The sequence below is a fragment of the Leopardus geoffroyi genome, chromosome X (genome assembly GCF_018350155.1).
Source record: "Leopardus geoffroyi isolate Oge1 chromosome X, O.geoffroyi_Oge1_pat1.0, whole genome shotgun sequence".
Taxonomy (NCBI): Eukaryota; Metazoa; Chordata; class Mammalia; order Carnivora; family Felidae; genus Leopardus; species Leopardus geoffroyi.
Genome location: NC_059343.1, coordinates 24,143,453 through 24,155,788, shown reverse-complemented (window position 1 = coordinate 24,155,788; position 12,336 = coordinate 24,143,453).

Genomic DNA, 12,336 nt, shown 5'->3' with positions numbered 1-12,336 from the left:
ACACAGTGATCTAGAGCAGTGAACATTGTATAAATGGTCAGATAGTGCATATTTTATGATGGTGGGCAACACGGTGCCTATTGCAACTACTCTGCAGCTGGAGTACAATTTGTAGCACAAAAGCAGACGCACACACTATGTGAACAAATGGACATGGCTGTGTTCCACTAAAGTATTATTTACAAAACCAAGTGTCTAATCTGTAGGCCATAGTTTGATGACCTCTGGTCTAGAGAGCCATTATGGTTCAATCAGAGTTGGCACCTACGAATTAACCTGCTTATTACCCTTGATTTTGAGGCTGCTTTAAGATGCCTGGCCTTTTTTATGAGCAATTTACCCCCACAACTCAAGCAAAATGCACCCTCCACTTTCCATTTTCAGTTGAACACCTTGTTAATTTTGTTACTTCTGTCAAAGACTTTTTTTTTTCCATTCTGGGCCTCAGTTTCTCATTTGACAAAGGAAACTAAGGACAATACAGGGTTGCTGCAAGGATCAGATGAGAAAATGTGGACGAAAGCATTTGAAACCTATGAGACACTGGAGTATTTGAATAATATATATTGTACTTCTTAAGTGAATGTATCTCATAAAAATGACTTTGAAAACCATTTTTTACCAGATAAAATTCACAACACATCTTTGTGAAAATCCACTTTTCTGTCCTTCCTTTGTTTAAAATGTTTTTTGTTGCATCGAAAAAGCAAGGAATCTGGGGCGCCTGGGTGGCGCAGTCGGTTAAGCGTCCGACTTCAGCCAGGTCACGATCTCGCGGTCCGTGAGTTCGAGCCCCGCGTCGGGCTCTGGGCTGATGGCTCAGAGCCTGGAGCCTGTTTCCGATTCTGTGTCTCCCTCTCTCTCTGCCCCTCCCCCGTTCATGCTCTGTCTCTCTCTGTCCCAAAAATAAATAAACGTTGAAAAAAAAAATTTTAAAAAAAAGAAAAAGCAAGGAATCTATCTAAAATTGTGCAGGCAGCATTTTTGACCTCTTAATTACAGCTTTTTGGTATTTCTTCCCCTAGGATTCTTGATCCAAAGCGAGTTTGCGTTGGGGGGAAAAAAAGTGTGCCAAAAAAAAAAATCCCCGGGTAGAATCCATGCATTTGAGATCTAAAAAGATTATTAGGTTAGGCAAAACAGTGTCTTACCAATGAGGCAAATAGCTATGTTTTCTCTAGACTGCAATCCAGGTTAGTAAAATAGAAACACAACCCAAGTGCATACAAAATGCATTAAGAAAATTTGGTAAGAAAGCCAAAAAGAAAAAAAAAGATAGGAGGAATGGCCTGATTTATTGAGAGAATGCATATATACTTCGGAATGTCAAAGTATTCATTAATCATTAGTTTCCAATCTTTTGTTGATATGAATAATGAACAAAGTAAACAATTCATTGAAGATACTTGATATGGATAGTAAATGAGATCCTCTCCAATGATAATACTTTTTTCTGGATGATGAAAGGACAACCTTTTATATAGCATTTTAAATTAAATTCTTTGAGGTGCACCTGGATGGCTCAGTCAGTTAAGCTTTGGACTCTTTATCTTGACTCAGGTCATGATCTCACAGTTTTATCAGTTTAAGCCCCACATTGGGTTATGTGCTGGCAGCATGGAGCCTGCTTAGGATTCTGTTTCTCCCTCTTTCTGCCCCTCCCCCCTCAAATTTATAAATAAACATTAAAAAATTAATTAAATTCTTTGAGTGGAAAATATTTCAATGAAGATCAACTTACCCTTAATGAACACTACTCCTTTAATGAATACAATTTGAGATTTTATTAATCAGTTGCAAATATGTGATTTATTTGCTTGAATCTCTGTAGGCCATAAGAGACATATAGAAACTATATTCTTGTGGCGCCTGGTTGGCTCAGTTGGTTAAGTGACCAACTATTGATTTCAGCTCAGGTCATGATCTAATGGTTCATGGGATCGATGCCCGTGTTGGGCTCTGTGCTAACAGTGCAGAGCCTGCTTGGGATTCTCTCTCTCTCCCTTTCTCTCTGCCCCTCCTCCTAAAAATAAATAAATAAACATTAAAAAAAGAAACTATATTCTTGAATGCCTAACTGATTTACTTAACTTTATAAGTGTCTTTAAAAAAAAACAGTTGAGGGGCACCTGAATGGCTCATTTGGTTGAATGTCTGACTTCGGTTCAGGTCATGATCTCCCAGTTCATGGGTTCAAGCTCCGCACTGGGTTCTGTGCGGACAGCTCAGAGCCTGGAGCTTGCTTTGGATTCTGTGTCTCCCTCTCTCTCTGCCCCTGCCCCACTCGTGCTTTGTCTCTCCTCTCTCAAAAATAAACATTAGTTAAAAAAGAAAGAGAGAAAGAAAGTTTAATCCCTATACTCTTTGGAGAGTATAATTGCATTATTGAACCAAATTATAAAATATTTTCCTTCAAAGTTATTTTTTCTTACTTAAAAATGATATTGTCTTGTCTTTATTCTTTCAACTTTTTGGTAATATTTGAATATTGTCATTACAACAGCAATATCTCTTTGCTTCCATTTTGGTTTTAACTCAGTTTCTGTTTTGTATTGATTGTTTTGGGGAGTATATACTGAGGCTTCTTTGCACAGTATCGTGTCTTTTCTAAGGGGAAAACTTATCATGAGAAAAACTAAAGATACTGTCAAGTACAAGTGAAAAGTTGTGTTCTTGCAAATAAGAATAAACAATTAGATTTTGTGTCTTCTGCTCTTCTTGGAGCTTGGTCTTTGAAGTTTTCTCTTCTGACTTCTGATTTCATCATAGTTTTGGTGGATAAAAGGTTCTAAACTTTTGAAATTCTGTTGAGCTTATCTTTAGTCTCTAGAGTGAGCCTTGCGATGCTCTAAATTATGGTGGAAAGACCTGAACACAGGTTAGGTCTCTAATTTTAGACATGGGAAGATTCCTGAATGTCTCAGAACCTCAATTTTATAATCTTTTGAATAACAGCACTACCAACCTTTTCTACCACATAAAGTTGTTATGTATGTGAAAATACTTTGAAAGCTGTGAAACCGTACATATTTGCAGTGTTTTAATTATTAATAAAGTAAAGCTGTGGGAATCGACAAAAATAACTTACACATAAAGGTATTTTCTATTCTTTAAAAGAGTCTATTTAACTCTGATAATGAAAGAGATAATTTAGTCAGTATGCAGTATATAGAAGAGAACAAACTATTTGACTAGTTGAGAATAAGGAAAGCAGATTCATTTCTGTAGATCACCTACTTTGCTGCCGTGCCCTGTGCTTTCTACAGTGTTCTGCTGTGGTTCAGTTTTGTAGAGGCGATGCGGTATTTGCAAGAATAGGGGACCAAGAAGAGGCAAAAGCACAATGGGATAAGTTATGGAAAGATGAGGACCTTGAGAGAAAACTTTGAAGAAAGCCCGGTCTATTTCAGCCCATCGCTGAAATCTTCACAGTGTATGAGTCTGTGTTCGTACTCTTATCCAGTGAACTGTGGTTGGCTGCCTGTTTTATAAATGCAATTTGTTGGAGCATGGCCATGCCCATTCATTTCCATTTTGTCTTTGGTTGCTTTTGCACTGTAAGGGCACAGTGGAGTTGTTGCAACAGAAGCCATTTGACCCACAAAGCCTAAAATATTTACTCCCTGAACCTTGACAGAAAAGTTTGTCAAGCCCTATTCTAAGACAAACTAGCTTAAGAGTTTGTAAGTGCTAGGCTGGGCATGTAGGAAGCAATCCACGTCATTGTTGAATGAATGAATGTCTTAACCTAGGTTTGTTTGTTTGTTTGTTTGTTTGTTTGTTTTTGGTTTGTTTTTAAGAACCACTTCCTCCCCCCAGCTCCAGAAATGTGTGTGTGTGTGTGTGTGTGTGTGTGTGACAGAGAGAGACGGAGAGACCGAAAGAGAGAGAGAGAACTCAAGATGGGTGGCTGGTAGTTAGCAATGTTACACAGGCCAATAGTCTTTCGTAAGAAGAGATGAAATTATAAAGTCAACATTCTAAAAAGCCATTTGTTTGAGTTATTAGTCAGAGAATGATCCTTTTATTAGCTGTTGAACAAACTCCATGCCTCCTTATGAGTGAACTTTGTATATACATAGCAATATTTGTTCTGAGACTTGATTTCACTGTTATACTACATGGCATGGAAATAGTAGAGAAGGTAATACATAGCTATCAAAGTTAAAGAGAGCTCCCCAATGTTTGCTGAATGATCAAATTGATTTTGGTCTGCTTTTTACATCTGAGAAAGAGCTGAGAATTATGAGTAACTGTCCAATCATTAAGATTAGATACACAGGAAAGAAATAAAGGACTAGCTTTTAGAGTGGAAGGAAAGACATGAAAATAAGTTAATTACAACTCAGGTAAATTACCGTGGTAGGCCTGGTACAGTAATCCCAGTGCTGTGTCCCCCTGGTGGAAAAAAGAGTAATACAGCTCTCCTGTTCACCTGATCACAGATAGATATTTTGTGTAGTGAATAGTTTCACTGTGTCACTTTGGGTTCTAATAATCTATTTCACCTCTTTAGAATCCACAGGATAGCAATGATTTGAGAGAAGGACTCTATTATTAGAGGATCTTAAGGTTGGAGACTGGAAAAGACTTAGTTAGCTTAATAAGGTTCAGGAGCTCTACTGGCAGAAGGTTAACTGCTGTGAAACAGCTTTTATGTCGTAATTTTTATTATTACTTCACATTTTAATTTTTAAATTTTGAAATAATTTCAAACTATTTAAAAGTGGTAAAAGTAATGCAAATAATTTATAACTATAGTTAATCTTTTTTTTCCTATCTTTCCACTAACTGTTAATAGTTTGCCACGCATGCTTTTTCTCTCTGTTTCAATAGGTGGGTGTCTCTATATGATGTCACATATAGAGAGACAGTGAGAGGGAAAAGTCAGAGAAATTCTTCATCTATATCTATCTTTCCATTTAAGTTTTCTCTGAACTGCTTGTAATTTATAGGCATCATTTCTCATTTCCCCTAAACATTTCACATTTCATTGTACAGTTTTTATGAACAAAAATGTCATCTTATATAATTACAGAAAAAATTATCAAAACCAGGATACTTAACATTGATACTGTAGTATCATCTAAACTGCATGTGTATTCAAATTACTCTTTTGTTCCAAAAATGTTTTTGACAGCAACTTTTTTTTTTTTTCCTGTGCAGGATCCAATCCAGGATTAGATTTATATTCAGTTTTCATATTTCTTTGGCTCCTTTACTTTTCACAGTTCCTAAGGCTTTCTTTATCTTACATGACATTGACATTTTGCAAAGTTAAGACCAGTTATTTTATTGAACATCCTTCAATTTTGGATTATCTAAAATGTCCTCCTGATTACATTCAGGTTATGTATTTTTGGCAGGAATACTACATTTCAGATGCTGTGTTTTTATTAGTACGTTGTACAGGAGCCATGTGATGTTGATTTGTCTAATTATTGGTGATGTTCATTTTGATTGTGTGGATATGCTGATTCCTACCAGGTTTCTCCATGGTACGGTTGTTATTTTCTCACTTGTAATAAAAATATCAATGAGATGCTTTGAAGACGTATGAGTATCCTATTCCCTCTTAAATTTTCATGCATTAGTTTTAGCATTCAATGATATTTTTATTTAAATCAATTAAAATTGTTATTAATAAAAAACACTGACTTTTACTCTATCACTCTTTCTATTTTTATTAGTGGATATTCTACAGTAAGGAGGCACTGTATCTTTCTCTCTTTCCCTCTCTCTCTTTGCTATCATTATGGACCCATAACTTCTTATTTTATTTAATAAGTTAAAATCCATGAATGTTGTTGTTACCATCTTTATTATTATTAATACCAGATTTGGCCATTGGAAGTTTATTCAAGCTAGCTGCTGTTTCCTTTTGATTTCTTCTTATCTTTCTTTGAGAATTTCTGCACTTTCTGAACTAGAAAAATGTTCTAGATGTGTTTTTCTTTGACAGCCTTGGAATAAGATATGTCTTCAAGGAGCCCTCCTCTATAAAATGTTTTGATTATAATTTAGTTATGTAGATGTATTCCTTCTAAAATTTCTCTTTCCTACTCTGACCACTGCCTTGTTCTTGTTAATCCCTCATTCCATTTCTCTATAGTCAAGATTACTACTTTGTTTACACTTACACATGGTCTTGAGAGATGAGAAAGAAAAACTCACTATTGTATATAACTTCTTTAGCATTTGATTTGCCTGCCATGTCAGGTGTGTTATTGGTGTGTTTTCTTTTCTTTTTTTCTTCAGATTTCAGGTTATTCCAGGGCCAATAAAATTGCATTCACTTCAGCAATTATATAGAAGGTGAAGAGTGTAGAGAAAAGAACATGCAACTAGAATTCAGGAAATCTATTTCATAACATCGACTGATGTAAATCTTTGGCAAGTTAGTATGATTCTCTGATCCTCAGTTTTTTCAACTTTCAAATGGTAGTGACTTTTCTTTCTGTTGTCTCAGAGAAGTACTATACATAGGGAATTAATAATTTGAGGCTGTGAAATGTTATCTCTTTGCCTTGCATTTATTTTTTGCCCCTTAAGAAATGAAAGTATTTTATAATAGAAAATAAATAAAAATATTACATCAGTATATTGTTACATGAGGACAAGTTAAGTGCTAATATATTTGTAGGTGTTAAAGCAAACTCAAAGCAAGATTGATGAATTGTTATTTTTTCATAAATTTATATTTTTTAATTAAATGGACAAATCATTGTTGTCAGGTTTTTATTTCCTTCAACAAGCATATTGTAAACTATTTTGCCATACTGCTGACATTTCATTGATTCAGATATGAGGAAGGTTTAGTGATTGGATTCTACCTTTCATGTAATAGGGGCTTATAACTGTGAAACATATTGGATGAAAGAAGAAATTATATCATGATGAAGGTATCACCATATTTTTCACCCAAGTAAGGGCTTATTTATAACATTAAGTCCCAATAATTTGAACCCATGGTTGAGAGACTGAATACATAAAAGAACACTGGCCAGACCATAGAAATAAATAAATAAAATAGATCTCTGACACACAACCTATGGAGCAACCAATCCAAGAAGCCAAACCATAACCCCTTCAGCAGTCGGTCCCAAATAGTCAAGACTTGCTCAATAACTGCCAGATGCCCTTATTTTTCTTCCTACTTACAACTTAGGACCAAGCAGAGAATGCCAAATATGCTTCTTCACCTATCATATAATATTCCCTACTTACAGTTAGCCCACCTGCAGCTTCCCCTTGTCCACATCCTCCAGTCAGAGCACATCTGAAGCCTTGCATTTTTTCCACTGTAAGCTTTCACACTTCCTTGCCTGACTTTGAGTGTCTTCCAAATGCAAGTGATGGTGACTGAGTCCCAGCTATAGCAAGCACTAAGTAAATAATGTTTGCTTGCTCTCATCTGAGTGGTCTTTGTTTATTTCCACATGACTATCTTTTTTTTGACAGATCTTTTGATGACCTCTTACATGACCTACGTTAAAAATGTCTACAAGAAATTTGAGTTCATAATTATATTGTCAGGTTCTTTTTATCTAAGTCTTTTATTGTATTCACTAATGAAAGGTTTGCCAAGCACTTGCCCTGTTTAAAAATATAATTAAGAGTAAATAGGAAGATAATTCACATTTCTGCTCATTTAAAATCTACACTGTGTTTTACTATAAACACAAAATATTTCTCTTTAAATGGTTGTACAGAGATGAAGGTCAGAATATGTGGATATAATCAAACATAAAGCCACCTTTCTTTTCTGCAACCTTGAAATTTAACTATGTCCTAAAATCATATGGTGCACCTTAACTTAGTTGGTGTATTCTGAAAGATGAAGTCTTTCAAGATGAATTCTGAAAGATTGAAGTGATAAGTCCTCTGATGAGGAGTCGTCTCTGGAGTCAGATATTGGCTCATATAGGTAGTTTTCTTTTATGGATACTTAGATGTGTCTGAATGCAGGTGATCATGGCAATGATGGACAGTTACTACTCTTTGGCTGATGGGATCTGGCTGCTAGAAAACAAGACAAAATAAAACCAAACATCCCATGGTTCACACTTTTTTTTATCAAATCACTAAACATTTCCACCAAATCTTTCTGTAAAGAGTTGTCAGCAATTATGAAGTTTCCATGAGATTTATTTTCTTGTTCACTTTCCCATGGTAACTAACCCATTACCATGCCCTATCTACGTCATCCATTCAAATGCTACCATCTTTTAAAATAAAACTACATTCCCATTTGCTTAATGAAATATGACAAAATCCCATTTGGGCTCAGTGATAGCTTTCTCTTTTCAAAATCTATAGCACTTACAACCTATGCTAAATAGCATTCATATAATTCATTATAGGGGCAGGTACTTCTTGAGGGCAAAGGCAATGTTTTGGTTTGTCTTTGGATGTCTCATGGAATATTTTATCACTGTCTCCTTGCATGTGTGTTGGTTTGGATGGAATTTTGTTGGGTTTATTTCCCTACATTAAACTCTGGCTTATACTTCACTATGCCTCACAGTGCTTAGGGTGATTATTAATGAAGGGAAGTATTCACTAAAAAGGTCTTTTGCCTAATTATTAATTAATGCCTCACTTTCTTAATCACAGCCTAGGAAGTAAGAAAATTTGATAGGTAAAAGTTATCACAAAGTGGCATTTGTAATAATTATGTAAATTGATTTTTAAGTATGTATTTTAATTCTGAGGCCCAGTTCCTGGTATTTATTCCTCATATTCCATGGTGGAACAAAGGAGAAGGAATCAAGTCAAATGAGCTAAGTACCTATCTTCTACCTTTAAGGATATCGTCTTACAGGTTGTTCCCTTTGTTCTGCTCCTTTTAAATACTATTCTCAGCTGTTCTCAGCTGTTTCCTAGAGACATCATTAGTGACTTCTAGATTTTTAAGTATAGTTGTGTTTGCATAGAAAATTACTGTTGAAGGTCATGTGCAAGTTTATCAATTTGTTTCCTTATTCTTTGTTTTCCTAAGGGGGGAGTAATTGTTTATTTACAATTTTCACCATGATTTTTTTGTCTCAGTGTGAGAGATTTATAAACATTTTTTTTGGTTGGGGGAAACCAAGGAATCAGCACTTATTGAATACCCAATACATGCCAGTCACTGTTTTCTTATCTCATGGAATTCTTGTGAAAGTCTTGTGTGGTGTGGTTTAACATCTGCTTTTTAAAGTTGAGAAAATTGACACTCGGAGAAAGGTTAAAATATGTGAAATTCGGTGTTTTCTTTCATTAATTAGCTTGGTTACATTGCACACATCTTTTAATTAAGAAGATAATCCATTGCTATAAGTATGTTTATGTCTCAATAACTGTGTGTACATGAAGATTTAGAAATAAATGTACTATGCAGAATTTCCTTTTTATGAGCTTAATGTTCAATTCAAACAAACAGCTGTTTCTTCTAAATCTCCCAGGCCTCATGAAAAATCAAAAAACTATTTCCCTGCTTTTCCTTGAGGGCACTAGTTACCCCTTCTTCAGCGATAACTAACTCAATTTAAACAGCTCCACACAGTTTGTTGTCCCACACACACAAGCACACCCATTAACACACCTTACAAAATCAGGCATTTAAATAACATGACAGGTTATAACTTCGCTAACATACTAAACACAGTCTCTCACCAAGTCTCTTTAACAGGTCACCAAAAAGAATTTTAGCATTAAGCGGGCCACTGCCCACTCACTCAAGAGATATACTGCTTACACATGCTAGACAGGGAAAAAACATGTATTTTTGTGGAGATTTGGGTGATTAAAGAAGAATAAAATGAAAAGCCCTCAGACTCTAATTTTTAAATAGTTTCATTATTAAGTGTTGCTATTTCAGTATTCTTTATTGTAATTAGGTGCTGCTATTTACGTATTCTTTATTGTATACATTATCTCTCTTTTTTAAGTTTATTAATTTATTTTGAGAGAGAGAGAGAGAGAGCACAAGTGGGGGAGAAGCAGAGAGACTCAAACCCACAAGCTATGAGATCATGACCCAAGCTGAAATCAAGAGTCGGACTCTTAACCGACTGAGGCACCCAGGTGCCCCCACTATTTTTCTTTTCTCTTGTCTCAAAGTCAAGGTCTGTTTATTAATTTTTTGCTTTTCATGAAGGGAAGTACATGAACTGTGGAACAAAGCATCACTGAAGGAGAATCCATAGCGCCTTTCCTTTAGGAGGTGTTAACCATTATGGGGAAATCAAGCTTACTATGTAGAAGCTTTGCAAAGTGAAGCATTGAATAAAAACTCATTGCTACAGAAATCCAGAAGTGGGAAAACATAATGTGAAGCAGAAGGTGAGAAAGAGACTTAATAGAAAGCCTTAGAAGTGAAGTATCATGTACAGGTATGATCATGCACTCTTCAACCAGGGAGACCTATGCATACCTGACTCCTGAGTCTGTTGTATATTAGTTGTGCTACTGTGGTGTAGTTCCTCAGGTCACATAATGTTCACTCTGTTCATGTAAAATGAGAATTCTAACAGTATTTATGACCTCTTGTTGAAAAGATGAAATAAGTTAGTGTGTTAGAAATGCTTGGGGTGCCTGTGTGGCTCAGTTGGTTAAGCGTTGGACTTTGGCTCAGGCCATGATCTCATGGTTCATGGGTTTGAGTCCCACATCGGGCTCTGTGCTGACAGTTTGGAGCCTGGAGCCTGCTTCAGATTCAGTGCCTCCCTCTCTGTCTCTGCTCCTTCCCTGCTCACACTGCGTCTCTCTCAAAAATAAATAAACATTAACAAAAATTAAAAAAAAAGAAATGCTTTATTTATGGCACATAGTAAACTTTCAGTAGGGGTTATCTATTATTGTTATTGTGAATGTTGAGGGAATAGTACTTGAAATTAATTTTGAAGTTGTTATTAGACTTATACTAGATTACATTAGATTTTGTGGGAAGAAAAGAACAGGCAATCATGGTTCCAAAATAGTTGAAGTCGGTGTTAGGGAACACCTAGGGTGAAAGGTAATTTAACATAATAACATCTCTTGATAAGGGTTTTTGTAGTTCATAAAATAATTTCATTGACATCATGGTATTGCAGTCTTTCAAAAATGTGAATGAACTATTGCCTCGAGTTTTAGAATCTGGGATACTGTATCTCAGCGAAGCTTAGTCCTGTGTCCAGAGCAAGAATGAGAATCCATACCAATGCCTGGCACTTTCAACCAAATTACAGTTTGCTTAGTGAACGGTCTGGAGTTTAGCGTTTGGAGACAAGAATGAATAAGCCCATGATTGTTTGATTTTCAAGGATGAAGTGTTTACATTTGCTTTAAGAAGCACTATAGAGTTAAACTAAGTGGAAAAGTGATGTAAGGAAGCTGGATGAAAACTACAGTCATGTTTGCAAGGATGAGAATTGTGACCAACTATAGGAACAGAGTCCTTCCTGCTGCGCGTTCTTTGCTGCAGGATCTCCAGAGCAGGAGCCCAGAAATGTTTGTTGAGTGAAAGGGCATTTGATGTCAGGGAAATGGGTAGTGGGCCCTTAAAGTAATCTGATATGAAGTGGATAGGAGGGTACTGCTGGGAACAAAAACGGAATCCAGCTGAAAATTGCAAAGATGAATAGGAGAAGAAAGAGACACTGAGAAGGCAGGGGTTATTAGATGATAAATATTAACTGAGTACTTCTTAGAGTTATGTTTGCATTTTCCAAATAGTAAGCGGAGTGCCTATTTTATTTATTTATTTGTTTGTTTATTTATTTATTTATTTATTTAGCTTAAAAGGGACTAGATCATTGAGTTGAGAAATATATGTTCCGGAATGTGTTTATGTTTATGTGTTTTTTTCCTTGTCTCTGACTCTTTAGGGAGTGGAAGTGTGTGGAAGAGGTGAATCTCAAGCTGAATATCCTCAGGTAAAGTGTGGGAATCCTCCCTTCTACATCACTAGCAACTCAGTGGGTGCTCAGGAACGCATTCGTCCCTACTTTCCATCACCTTCCATTTGTGGTCATGGCCTAAATGGGTAAGCCACGTGGGCAACGAGCCCAGAGTCAGGTAAGCAGATTAAGAGTCACAGGAAGAGAAGAAAATCCCTATGCTTCCTACTCAAATAGAGACCAGGTGAGCCTGAAGGTTTATTGGCTTAACTGGTGGTCACTTACTCAACTCCCGTGTGACCCTTAGATGCTAGTGTGAATGGCATCCATTTGACAGGAGGCCTAGTGGTCAGCCAGCTCTGGCTCTGGCCTTGGGTCTCTCAAATCCAGTCTCCTCTGTAGGGCCCGTGTAATCCTTCTGAAATCCTTTCCCTTCCCATCCTCTCTTTCCTTCCAACCTGCTCCTGCAAGG